This window comes from Vulpes lagopus, chromosome 8 (assembly GCF_018345385.1).
Source record: "Vulpes lagopus strain Blue_001 chromosome 8, ASM1834538v1, whole genome shotgun sequence".
NCBI lineage: Eukaryota > Metazoa > Chordata > Mammalia > Carnivora > Canidae > Vulpes > Vulpes lagopus.
Window position 1 is genome coordinate 87172005 of NC_054831.1, and position 13292 is coordinate 87185296.

General features: G+C 40.8%; 1 protein-coding gene across 10 annotated transcripts in view; it reads left to right on the top strand.

The window, feature by feature from the left end:
* ARHGAP26 (Rho GTPase activating protein 26) overlaps positions 1-13292 on the top strand; it is a 423002-nt gene that overhangs the window by 145015 nt on the left and 264695 nt on the right. The window lies entirely within an intron of this gene.

Genomic DNA, 13292 nt, shown 5'->3' on the forward strand with positions numbered 1-13292 from the left:
TTAGCACCTAGGAAACCAGGAAGTAAAAGAGGGACTGGTTATATTTATAGATGTTTATGTAGTGGCTATTAATGTTTTACTCTATTAAGGTATAGATGCATGCTAAAGTAGTATTTTTTGACGTAGAATATATGACATGATGGATTTTTAGGGTTGAATACTTCTATCTTTTAGACTCAGTGCTGATAGTTTATGTTATTTTTTAACAGAGGCTATAGCCTTTAGGAAGTGATACTCTAGCAGGTCAGTATTTTTGAGTTGATGACATCACCACGTCTTACTGTGTGTTGAGAACCACCTGCACTCAGCATCCACAGGGGTGCTTGTTAGAACTACAGCTTCTTGGCCCCTGCCCCAGACCTACAAAGTTGGACTCTCTTGGAAAGAAACTCTGAAATACACTTTGAGAACAAGCTCTTCATTTGTCTTTTATTCTCATTTATAATTGGTACATTAAATACCATACCTACTACAATACAGATTTTTCAGATTGTATAAGAAATGTTTCCTTATGAAAAACATTGTAACAAGGAACAAGAGTAAAACAGAACAAAAATCCAGAAAACTGAGCCTTCTTTATGAAGGAGCTTAATTCTTACCAATACGGAGGAGACGACTATGGCTAGTAGAAAACGTCATTTCCAGCCTCTGATACAGATGACCAGGAAGAAGGCAACAGCAGCCACTATCATAAAACTCGCTTTTTAAGTTAAAGATGGAAGGGAACCAGAAGTAAGAGACCACTTTCTAGAAGCTGAATGCTTTTCATACATGTCTCAGGTTATTCTCCCTACACTCCAAGGAGGATTGTGCTTCACTTAATTCACATTTCTGATGATGAATCTGTAGTTCAGAGGTATGAGTCTTCCCCCAGGCTCAGGAGGGATTTGAACTGAGGTGTGTGGGTGCACACTGCAGGGCACTTTGCTGCCTCAGAACTGAGGATACGTTAGAAATGTTTCCAGTGATAAGCCCCGGGGCTGTCAGAACTTGGGTTTCAGAGATACCACTGAATGTTCAACTTGCTGGATGTGAAATCTGTGAAGTGCTTTCTCACCATAATCACTTGCACGTGGCATCATAAACAAATGGATGAACTGAAGCTGCAAACTAGCTTCTGTTCTTATACTTACTACTTTATGACCTTCAGAAAATCCTCACATGGCTAACAGTTCAAAGAGGCAGTGCAGATAGGGCACAGGTGCCAGGTACATCACACCCAGGTGTTAGATGAATGGTATGTTTTGTGTGTTTTTGTTTTTGGTACACCTCTTACACCTTTTATTTTTAAGGTGACACTTCTATTTGGGGAGGTTAGCATGAGTAAGGAATAAAAGCAACAGTGCCATTTATCAGTTGATTTCATTGTATCACAATGCATTGCTGTTACTTTGTTCCTCCTGAAATCCTGATGATTAATCAGGATTAATCTCCGATATTCATATCCTACAGGAAGAAGTGTTGTGACTCTTTGACCCCTAAACAAGCTGGAAATCAAAATAACTGTTAATTCAGAGGTTTGGGATTCAGATCTATATAGTTCTTGAACCTTGTGTCAGAGGTTCTCTGTAAACTGAATACATTTCAGAAAGTTACTTTTAATTCTTGTATCTAATTGTTTTTCCTTTGATATTTCAACTAGGCCTATCGTTTCAGGATCTTACACCCTTCTTTGGTAACTTCACATAATTACTTAGTTCCACATAATCACATCTTATCTGTCGGTATTCTCTAGTGCCTGCATGCCTTTGATTCCTTTTCTCAGAACTGGTTTGTGGGGGTGGGGTGGGGGTGGGGAGTGGTTCAAACCTGAGAATTTGTTAAAGATTCTGGGACAGTTGGGAGTAAGTATGTCACAGTCTGTTGTTTTCATGTCTTTGTCTTTCCTTCAAAAGGGTTTTATTGTTACCAACACTGAAAAGTTTATATTAGTAGAAACTTTTGTGTCTTTTTTCAGTTCCAAAATAAAAAGTTGTGTAGGTCAAGATATCATGTCCATTAAATCATTGCGATACTGCTTTGAATTTCTCTTCTGCTTTTGTTTTTAAATTCAGTTTCAGGACTCTAGCATTAAGATTATTTTAGGGCTTTAAGTGAGTGTGTTGGAGTTGCTGTAGGATGTTGCCACAATATGATACAAAGAGGAGTATTTTCTTTCTTAGAAGAGGTTTATTGTGAGTTAAATTGTGTATCCCTCGATTCATATGTTGACTAATCCCCAGTATCTAAAAATCAAAATTATTTGGAAACAGTGCCTTTACAGAGGTCATCAAGTTGAAAGGGAGGTAATTAGTGTCTTTACAGAGGTCTTCAAGAAAGTGAAGTCATTAGGGTGGGCCCATAATCCGGTAAGACTGATGTCTCTATAAAAGGGGGTAATTTGGATACCAAGACAGATTATATACACAGGGAGAATACCATGTGAATGCGAAGGCAGAGAAGGGGGTGATGCATCTTCAAGCCAAGGAGTGCCAGAGGTGGCTAGTAAATCGCCAGAAGCAATGACTGAGGCGTGGAAAGGATTCTCCTTCACACACCCCAGAAGGAACCTCCCCTGCTGAGTACTTGCTCTCAAATTTAACAGCCTCTAGACTTGTGAGATGCTAAATTTCTGCTATTGCTGTCATCCAGTTTGTGGTACTTTGTTACAAGCAGTCCTAGCAAAGGAACTCAGCATTGAATAGGGAGTACCTCTGTCAATCAAGCAACAGCAATACCCCTGACCGCCTTACTTAGTTATTTATTTAATTTTATTTTTTAAAAGATTTTATTTATTCATGAGAGTCACAGAGAGAGGGGCAGAGACATAGGCAGAGGGAGAAACAGGCTCCCTGCAGTGAGCCTGATGCGGAACTGAATCCCAGGACCCCAGGATCATGACCTGAGCCAAAGGCAGACGCTCAACCACTCAGCTACCCAGATGTCCCCCTAACAGCCTATTAGATGGATGGGCCGGCACACACTTGTTGAATAATCCCACTGGCAAGAGGCCCCACTGTACAAACAACATATTGACATAAATTATCTTCCTTATTCTGGATACTTTTGATGATAGCCTAAGCTTTCTTTAGCTTAAAAAAATATATATCATTCTTTCTTCTTAATAAAGAAGCATTCTTTTGTGTTTTTGTATTACCTTGCCGTAGCACCGAGCATTTGAAGGTTTATATTTTATATTGCTGAACTGAATAAAGACTGGATTTATCATTTTTCCCCCTAAAATTATGTCACCTCTTTTTGAAGGAATTCAATGTAAAATTCATGGATAGGAATGGGACTCCCATCTAAAAGTAGCTGTTAGTGGTAGTGGTATGTGAGTTACTAATACTTGCCAATTGGTGCTTCCCTTCAGTCCCTGAATAATTAACTTCACCATGCAACATCTTATGGAAATTCATGAATAAGAATAGAGAAAATATTTGTATAAGCTCAAGGATCATAGTGGCAATCTTCTCCCAGCATCTCTGCATTTGTTTAAAGAAATTTCTCACAGATGTAACACATGGATATTTTCTCCCATATGTTTTCCAGGAGGAGCCACTAAACCATATGGAAAATAATAGAAACAAAAGGCTTCGTTTTGATGCACTGAATCAATGTAGTCTCTTGAGTGGTGGTGTTTATATTTAGGGAAAAGAAACAATTAGAATGCTGTATTTTTTCCAGGATTAATTCCAGCAGAAGTCCTTACATTTGAAGACATTATGTGGAGTACTAAATGGCCCATTCCCAATATTTTGGCATGGGGGCCAGGACAAGCATAGTCCTTACCTTCGTGGAGTTTACTTTTGATTATAGAAATGCATACACATACAGATTCATGCAACTAAAGGTATAAACCAGGACGTTGAGTGTTTGAGCAAACTTGGAGGACCAGAAAGCTGTAGGACGAATATAACAAACCCAGGGATTTAATCCTGCTGTTCTTAGAGAGATTGATGGCATGACCAGAATACCATGAATCTATTCCTTCTCTCATTCCCTGCCTCCCACCCTCCCTCATTTATGAAGCGTAACTACCTGCCACAGATTTTACCAGCAGTGGAAGTAGAAAGTTTAATAAAGCACTTTGAATCTATCGGACTTTCCTTCTTAAAAGTTGCCACCTGATTTTGCTTTCAAATTCAACCTGAAGTCCTAGTGCAAGCTTCCCACGAATAGGTAAAAAAAGACACCTTTTCTTTTTCTGGCCAGCACCAACCTGATGTGCCATACCCACTATCTACTCTAGGGTCATCCTACTGTATATACTGTGCCTTTGCACTATGTATGAGCTTTTCCTGGTAGTGGTTGGCTTGTTGTTTAATTAGATATGTTGTATATACCTCTGTTCAACTCTAAATTTGTGTGTCAGACAATATGCTTTCCAGAGGCACAATCACGTCTTACAGTTTTTAATACAGTAATGTGTGCATGTGGTTGCTTATTTTGTTGCTTAAGGAAGTGTAATTTTTTAGTTAGATTATTTTGTTCTTTCCTTTGGGACTTTGGTAAACTATTTTGTAAGATGCTCCAGGAACTTAATCATGTTAGTTACTATTTAAAATAAAACTTGAGCAGGTACTCATGTAATCTGCATTTCAGTATAGGTAACGTGAAAAAAATTCCAGGAAAATGAAAGCTTGGTTAAAATAAGAATAGTGGAGACTTGGAAGATTTGTGGAAGATCTGAAAAACTCACCGAAACCCTCCAATTAGCTTCCACACTTATTTCAAGGATGTTTTTATGGCTGGCTGTGCAGTGCCGGTAAAAGATGCTAGCAGCCTTGAGATTCAGTTTGGGACCTGCCCCTTACTAGCTGTATGACTCTGGGCAAGAGCATTAGCCACATGGATAAGATGAGGCTAATCATACCTCCTTTACAGGATTGTTTTGAAGATGGAATATGATAATAATACTCCTTCCTCATGCAGTCCTGTGTTGGAGAAAGTTGTGCTTTAAAATTTTTTTTCTCTACCCAATACCTGGGAATTCATTGTTCTCATGTTGAACCTAACCTTGGGTGAATGTTTCTTTTGAGCCTGTTCTCTCCCCCCTCCCCCCACTCATTTTGATGATATTCATTTTCCTCTAGTGGAATGAGGTTTCAAGTCATCTATTAACTAGGAGTGAATATAGGTGCGTTAAATATATATGTGCAAAGGGGCTGCTGGGGGAAGATTTCAGTTTTCAAATTATATATGTGGTAACGTTATTTGGATATATTTCCTATAGAAGATAAAAAGTTGTATGCCTTTCTTCATCATTTATTGTCTCAAAAGGGAACTGTAATAAGGTAAAATAATTCTGTTGCTCCTAACTTGGTATGTGTTGTGTGTGTATGCACTTGTTTGTATATCTTGGTGAGGTTGTGTAAGTGTAGGATGGTATGTATTTTCCAAAAAAGATTGCATTATGTAACAGACTTGCTGCAGTGCTCAACCTCTAGATGGCAGTTTTGTATATTTATTAGTAACTATTAAAAGGTCTATTGAAAATTAGCTGTCCTTTATATATCCACAATTAGGAGTCAGTGGGGGTTGTGTGTTTGTGCCTATAGAAGAAATTATGCAAATCACTCCTTAAAGAAAAGGTATGGAATGATTCATTCCTTCCTCTCACCCTTTGTGATGGATCATTTCGTACCCCTTCCCTACAAAAGCAAGCATGCTCAGTTAATCAAGCCTCTGTAAAAATTACATTTTACCTTGCTTTATAAATGAAAAGTGTCAGGCTCTTCACTTCAGGGATGGCTTATTTCAAGATGGTGAAGAAAACAGATGTGTGATTTTGGCTGTCCGATGTATGCTGAGGACCAGGCAGATCTGCTTTTCCTTCTTGGTGCAGGGTGCCTTTATCTTTTGCAACAGATGAATCTATTTTTCCTGGTTCCAGACTTCTCCTCCCCCGCCCCCCCCCCCCTTCTCACCCCTGGCTTGAAATAATATTTGAATTTGCCTTCCTGGTGGTTGGATTAGAATGCTAGTCTCAGTACCACTGACATTTCAGACAGGAAATGGCTTTTCCTTCCTCAGAGGGTGTTCTGCTCTAACTTCCATACTTGGGTGGGGGTCAACGGGGTGGTGGGGGCAGGGGGGAAGTATTGTGCTTTCTGGATTACTTCTTGGCTCTTAGATAAAATAAGTGAGTTGAGAAGTTCTTGGAATCTTAAATATTCATGCAGTTTGAACTTGTCATTGACAAGTAGTCCTTTCCCTCTTCTTTTTTTTGTAAATTGAGAGCCTGTTTACTGTTGACTCTGGTTTAAGTAAGAATGAGATGGGGTGGTTCATGGATTTTACAAAGGAAGACTGGGGCAACCTTACTTGTACTCTTCTCACTCTAGGTACTCTGCATACTGAAATTTGGTGTTTTGCTAATGGAGAATGCCAGTTTATGAGGCAACTTCTAAGTGTAAAATGAGTTGTTGTTGTTTTTTTTAAATCTAAACCAAAATGTTGCTGTTAAATAAATATGAAAAGATGAAACAACTCAATCAGTAAATTCCACTTACTTACATTTCTATTCACTATGAGATAGATAGTAAAAATGAAAATTTAATAAATGAACTAATAAATTTCTTGAATTAGACAATTTTTTTCAATTTTTTATCAATGGTAGTAACATGTATTTTTGTTCTCCCTGAGTCTTACTCATTGTGGCAATTAATAATGCTGTCTCCTGTTGTTGCTGCTGCTTCTCTGTTAAAATTTGCTTTCTTATTTATTTATTTATTTATTTATTTATTTATTTATGATAGTAACACACACACACACACACACACACACACAGAGGGGCAGAGACACAGGCAGAGGGAGAAGCAGGCTCCATGCACCGGGAGCCTGACATGGGACTCGATCCTGGAGACCCAGGATCGTGCCCTGGGCCAAAGGCAGGCGCCAAACCGCTGCGCCACCCAGGGATCCCAAAATTTGCTTTCTTCTATGCTAGGAGATACCTAGCATCATGGCTGGCACATTATAGGTAATAAGTATATGTTTCCTTTAGGATCATGCAGCTTAATGTGCCAAAGATTGCTTTATCTGGGCTTCCTGATGTTTTATGACTGCACTCTCCTTTAAAAGAAAATGTAGTAAATTATTTGATACAATTGGCAATATTTACTATTGAGAGTCTTATTACTACCATGGTACTCATTATTTTAGGACCTTTCCTCTCAAGAGGTTAGTGCTACAGGCTGTAACAGGTTATGATTCAGTCAGAATAAGGATCAGATCCTTTCTAAATTGATGAGAAATCAGCTTCTGAAAACTTAAGGTGTAGGGTGGGGGGGGAGGGGAAGGAGGGAGAGAGAGAGCACAAGAGTACACAAAAGCTGTGCTTCCCCTCTTTCCTTGAGAATACACAAAAGCTGCGCTTCCTCTCTTTCCTTCCCTCCCTTTAAGGCAGAGGGAGCTGGTCACTATGGATCCCAGGGCACATACACTGCATGCACATGGGGGCAGTACAGTATTGTGGTTATGTATGGACTTTCTACAGAGTCAGCAGACTGGCTTTAAGTTGAGATGTTGCCACTTATATTTTACAAGACTTTTAAAGAGGTTAATAATACCTACTTCGTAAAGTTATTTTGAAGAATAAGTAATAATGCAGGTAAAGTCCTCAGCACAGTGCTTGGCACATAGTAAATTATTCAGTAAATATTAGCCACAGTTAATAGGTCCCTAGTTTGTAGCTTCTGGTTTCTCTCTCAGGTTTCTCTGTGTTTTTGCATAATTCAGGTTACGATGGCATGATCTTTTCATGAAGAAGGATCTGTAATGCACAAGGAGCTTCTTCAGGGGGTCATTATCTCAGCATATATATAGCTGTGCATATTGTTAAAATTTTATCTCCAAGTAGATTAATGTTGCCCTCCAGTGATGACAGAGGGTCCTGAGTATTGGGCGGAAAGGGGAAGTAGCCTATGTTCCTCTTGTTTTTAAGAGCTAGAGATGCTCTGCTGAATTTTAATGTGAGATGAATCAAGAGTACAGACACACACCACTCTTCTGGTGCATCAGATGACTTTATCATATGCCATGATAACTTAGGATGGAGTTCAGGTAGAGAGGCAGAGGAGGACAGACACAGACACTAGAAGTTGCAAACTGGCGGTCCACAGACCTGTTTGGTTTGGCTTGAGTAATGTTTGAACCAGCATGTTGAAGTTGGAAAAATCTGGCAATGTTGATCCCCCTCCCTGTGTGCCAGCTATTTATAGAGCTGAGAGGTAGACACTCCCTCTCAGTGGGGCATGTATGTACTCTCCACTTTGCTGCAGTCCCCACCATGCCCTATTGTTTCACTATGATGACAGGTGACAGCTTCCACTTTGCCTTGCACTTGCACTGTTGTTTTTCCCATAGAGCAGAAATACTCTTGTTCCTGTGACTATCAGAAAGTAAATGTGCAAAAGAAAATATAAAGGGCTACATGTTAAAAGGAAAGCGAGACTGAGCCTATTTTCCTTGAGGCAATAAATACTTTTTTTATTCAGTTTCACTCATTTTGCTTACTTGCTGTTCTCTGTAGATGTTTCAGTCTGTAATCTCATAGACAAGAAAGAAATGTCATTCTCTAAAATTATTTGTAATGATTTTGGCCATATCTCTGTGTAAATGAAGATGTCCTGAACCTTGAGCCCTAATAATGGTTGGGAACCTGTTTTTCCAGTAGCATTTTAGAAGCAAAGGACCACTTCTTATCCCTGGCACTTGTGCAGCTCTTTTCAGTGGTGGATGGCAGCCCGTTCTCCAAGCCTTCACCATTCCCTGTCTTCCTATATAAGCATATAGGCTTCAAATGCAGGCTGTGGGAATGTGTGTTTCTGCAGGTGCCATAGTCCTTCTTTTATTCTGAACTTGCCCCTTTCATGTGCTGTAGTGTGGTTGGGAGCTGAGGGATGAACTTTTGCCAACAGAAGATTTAGAGTCTTATGAATGAGTAACCTCTAGATCTTTGGAGGTTGATTTAGAAAGAATAGTACTGTTAGATTCTGAGTGTGTTTGTTTCAGTGGGGTGGAGTTAGGAACAGCATTTCCTTGTCCAGTAGGAAGTGGTGGAGTTGCCAAGCCACTGAGATCACTATTGTTGACTCAGATTCAGGAATAAGATTAGAGCAGGAAAGCTGTGGAATGGCCCTGGAGTCAGGCCTGATTGTGATTCTGCTTGCTGTCTGCTGCTGAGGAGGCTGTGAGCTCACATCAGTGGTCCCAGCTCCTGGATGTGGCAGTGAAGAGTGTACTGTTTTCCATGGGCTCTTTCTGGAGGCCAGCGTTGAAGGCGCTATGGTGCTGGGGCATGGTTTGCCCTGTGACAGATGAGTAATGGTCTGCATCTCTTCCCCTGTTGTGTGAGAGGTGGAGTGCCAGCTTAGAGAAAATTGCAGATACTGTTCACAGTTCTTAAGCTGATAAAGATACAGCACTAACCAAGGGTTTATTCAGAGTCAAAATGAGGTGCCATATCTTATACGTTGTATCTTAGGCTTGAGCTCCAAAAAGGATTGCAAGTCCTTTGTCACTTTTCCCAACTAGTGGGCAGAGGGGGCTCCTTCACAGATTTTCTAGAATTTGCTAAAGACCCCTTCTTTGTCCTAATCGATTTATCTGACTTTAATTCCAAAAGGGGGAAGTAGGCCACTTTGATGCTTTACTCAGGAGGAAAAAGGAAATGGTCATGATGTCAGAGCCTGTGTGTCACTGCAGCCCCTGGCTTGACTCCTTTTGTGGTAGAGGTGTGATTTTCAGTGCTGTCTATGATTGTTCTGGGGGTGGGGTCATGTGTATCAGAAGCACCTGTGGCTGCTTTCTTTTCTTTTTTAAACTATATACACCTGGCCTTCTCCCTCCATAATTTTCATCCTACTGCATACTTGCCATCTTTTCTCCTCCACGTGCCACCTCCATTGGCCCCAGTGATAACTAATTTTTGGAACATTTACAGTGTGTCTGACACTTTGAAAAACTTTATGAGCATCTCATTTAACCTTCACAATGACTCCTTGAAGTAGGTACTGTTTAAATCTGCAGTGTAAAGGATAACATGGAGTAGTTCAGTTACTTGTCCTCTAGCCATTTATGCAGCAGCAAAGCACCAGAATCAGGATAACTAGTGAGCCTAAATTATTGATGACAAGGCCTGTCTCTTCACTTTGTATGTATGTATATATGTATTTAAAGATTTTATTTATTAGAGAGGTGGGGAGAGAGAGAGAGAGAGAGAGAGAGCGTGCGTGCGAGAGAAAGAAAGAAAGGGCTGGTGGGTACGAGAGTATAAGAGTAGAGGGAGGGAGAAACAGTAGTCTCTCCACTGAGCAGGGAGCCTGATGCGGAGTTTGATCCCTGGACTCCGGGATCATGACCTGAGCCAAAAGCAGACGCTTAACCAACTGAGCCACACAGGTGTCCTTCTCTTCAGTATTTAAAAGACTTTTTTAAAAAGTTGATGTGTAATCCCAGTAAGATGCACAAATCTTAAGTCCATATCTTTTTTTTTTATTTTTTTAATTTTATTTATTTATGATAGTCACAGAGAGAGAGAGAGGCAGAGACACAGGCAGAGGGAGAAGCAGGCCCCATGCACCGGGAGCCCGACGTGGGATTCGATCCCGGGTCTCCAGGATCGCGCCCTGGGCCAAAGGCAGGCGCTAAACCGCTGCGCCACCCAGGGATCCCAAGTCCATATCTTTATGACAACCCCCCAACCCCTACCTGTGTAACCACCCTGATCAGGTTATAGAAAGAACATTGCTGTTACCTGAGAAGGCTTCCTTCTGGTCATTGTCATACCTTTTCCCCAAGATGAAATCACTATTCTGAATTCTGTCACTATAAATGACGTTGACTAGTGTTTGAACATCATATCAATGGAATCATACTGTTAGTAGTCTTTTGTGTCTCGGTTGTGTTTTTCATTATTATATGAGGGAGCCTGATGTGGGGCTCTATCCCAGAATCCTGGGATCATGACCTGAGTGGAAGGCAGACAGTTAACTGACTGAACCATCCAGGCGTCCCAATCATCTTTAAACTAGTAGACTGTACTGCCAACTCACTGTGGTGCTTAGAGGAGGGCTAGTTCTTTTTGATGGTGGAGGACTTGAGTGGTCAATATCTGCTCTTTTTGGGCTAGGGCACCTTTACATTTGCTGTGGTCTTGTGTCCAAGGGTGAAGCAATAGACTGCTGGGTTGAGATCCTGGCTTTTGAGACTGTGGACAAGGTCTTTAACCTATTTGACCTTTTGTTTTTTCATCTGCTCAGTGGGGTAATGAGAGCATACTTATTAGCACATGATGTAGTTGTCTAGATTAAATGAGTTAATTTATGTATAGTGCTTAGCACAGCACCTGACACATCCTCCTAAGTTATTATTATTATAGTTTTAATTCCATTCTGGTTTTGATAGTTTCATAATTCTTTGTAGAACTAGAAAGAGCTCATTTACTTCAGTTTTCTTTCATTGTTTTATATTTTCCCTTGCTCACTGAACACCTGCCTCCGGAGTTCTCTTTCCCTTTCCCCTTCTCCATTTTTGTTGTGAAAAGCCAGATGCATTTAAAGTATGAACTAATAATAAGCTGGTGCCCTTAGAAATGTGTCCTATCTTACAGGGACTGACATAGAAAGTACAGGATCATAGAGAGTTTTGCCCATTTTATTTTGTTTAGAGGAATGGCGGCTAGTAGGAACAAAGGGGGAATATGGAAAGAGACTTATTGCTTGATTCCAAAATAAAGCTGACCCTTTCACCTTGGTTCTTGGAAATTAACACATATAAGAGATTTATGTAATTATAGTTTAAATTGTAATGAAGGAGAAGAAACTTGGAGCCAACAGAGTGTTTTCTAGATGCCTAGAAAGGATAGTACTGTGATCCAAAGGTCATACTGAGAGAAAATTACCTGAACTTGGGAGATAGGATTAGAACTAAATATTAAATCCATCTTATTCAGTTCTGTACGACCCACTCCCACAAAAAAGGGGAACAAAACCCACATGTGGAAAAGAACTTACATTTTGATATTTCTTCTTGAAATGAAAACAAATCCTGTTGACTTTCCTGGTTACTAGGGCCAAGTGGCCTCTGAGTTTGTCTGAACTTCCTCTTTGTGGCTCTGGGTGGAAATATCACACTGTGTGCCATGAAGTTGATGCGACATCTGCAAGGTCCCTGAAATCTTGGTATGCTAGGCAACTATTGTGGTCTCACTGTTTGCTGGTGAGCACCTAGCAGGAAATGAACTGGAGACTTGTTGGCTGCTTGACCGTAGTGTATACCGGAGGGTGTCTTTGCTCTTAAGTGTTGGGGGACAGGAAGGAAAGGGTGGGGGCCTGTGGCCAGCCAGGGCAGTGGGCCTCAGACCTAACTGTGCACAGGATCACCTGTGGAGTTGGTGAAAACCCAAATTCCCAGACCTAGCCCAAAACTTCAGATTCATTAAGGTGGTTTCAGGCTGAGAATCTCCGTTTTAAGGGAATGCCCAATTCTGAAGTTGGTGGTCTAGGCACAGCACTTTGAGCAACATTCAAAGGTTCAGGTCCAGCACCTTGAGAGTTCTGTGGTAGACTGCAGCTTCGTAGACTTTTTTTTCTATATGCTGTTAAAGCATTTCGCTTGAGGTGGAACGGTAGAAGCAGTCCTCCGCAACTGCAAGCCAAGGATCAGCTCTGTGGAGCCATGGCTGCCAGTAGTCTGCAGACATTCATTCTGACATACTAAATGGGCTCATGGTGGGAAGTGGGCATTTGAGTCTGAGAATGAAAATTTCTGAGAAGAGGAGGGCGAGGGTCCTGGCAGGGGCTGGTGGAATAAAGGGCTTACTGTATTTTCTGAGTTCTCTTTGTGTTAGGGTGCTACTACTCAGGATGGCCTTCACAGGACAGACTGCCTCTGGGAAATTACTGTTCTCATGCTCAACACCTTTACATCCACCCGCACACCCACCTACCACCACTGTTGTCTACTTCTACCTGCACACGGGGAACGTGTGCACACACACTCACACCCACACCATACCCTAGTGCCCATCAAATCCCCAACCCCTTTATGCTTACATCTTTGGAAATGTGTTTCATGAGTGGTGTTGAGGGATAATCAATGAAGAGAAGCAACTGTAATATTTAAAATATATTCAACATAAATAGATCTGGCATATTCACTGGAACTGTGGAAATAAGTCAGGACCAGTGATTATATGGGTTAGAATGAATAGACTTGTGCTGCTACAAGTATGGCCAGGCCCATATGTGTTTCATTACCGTATTGATCTGGGATCATTAACCATACCATAGAGTCAGACAGTAATA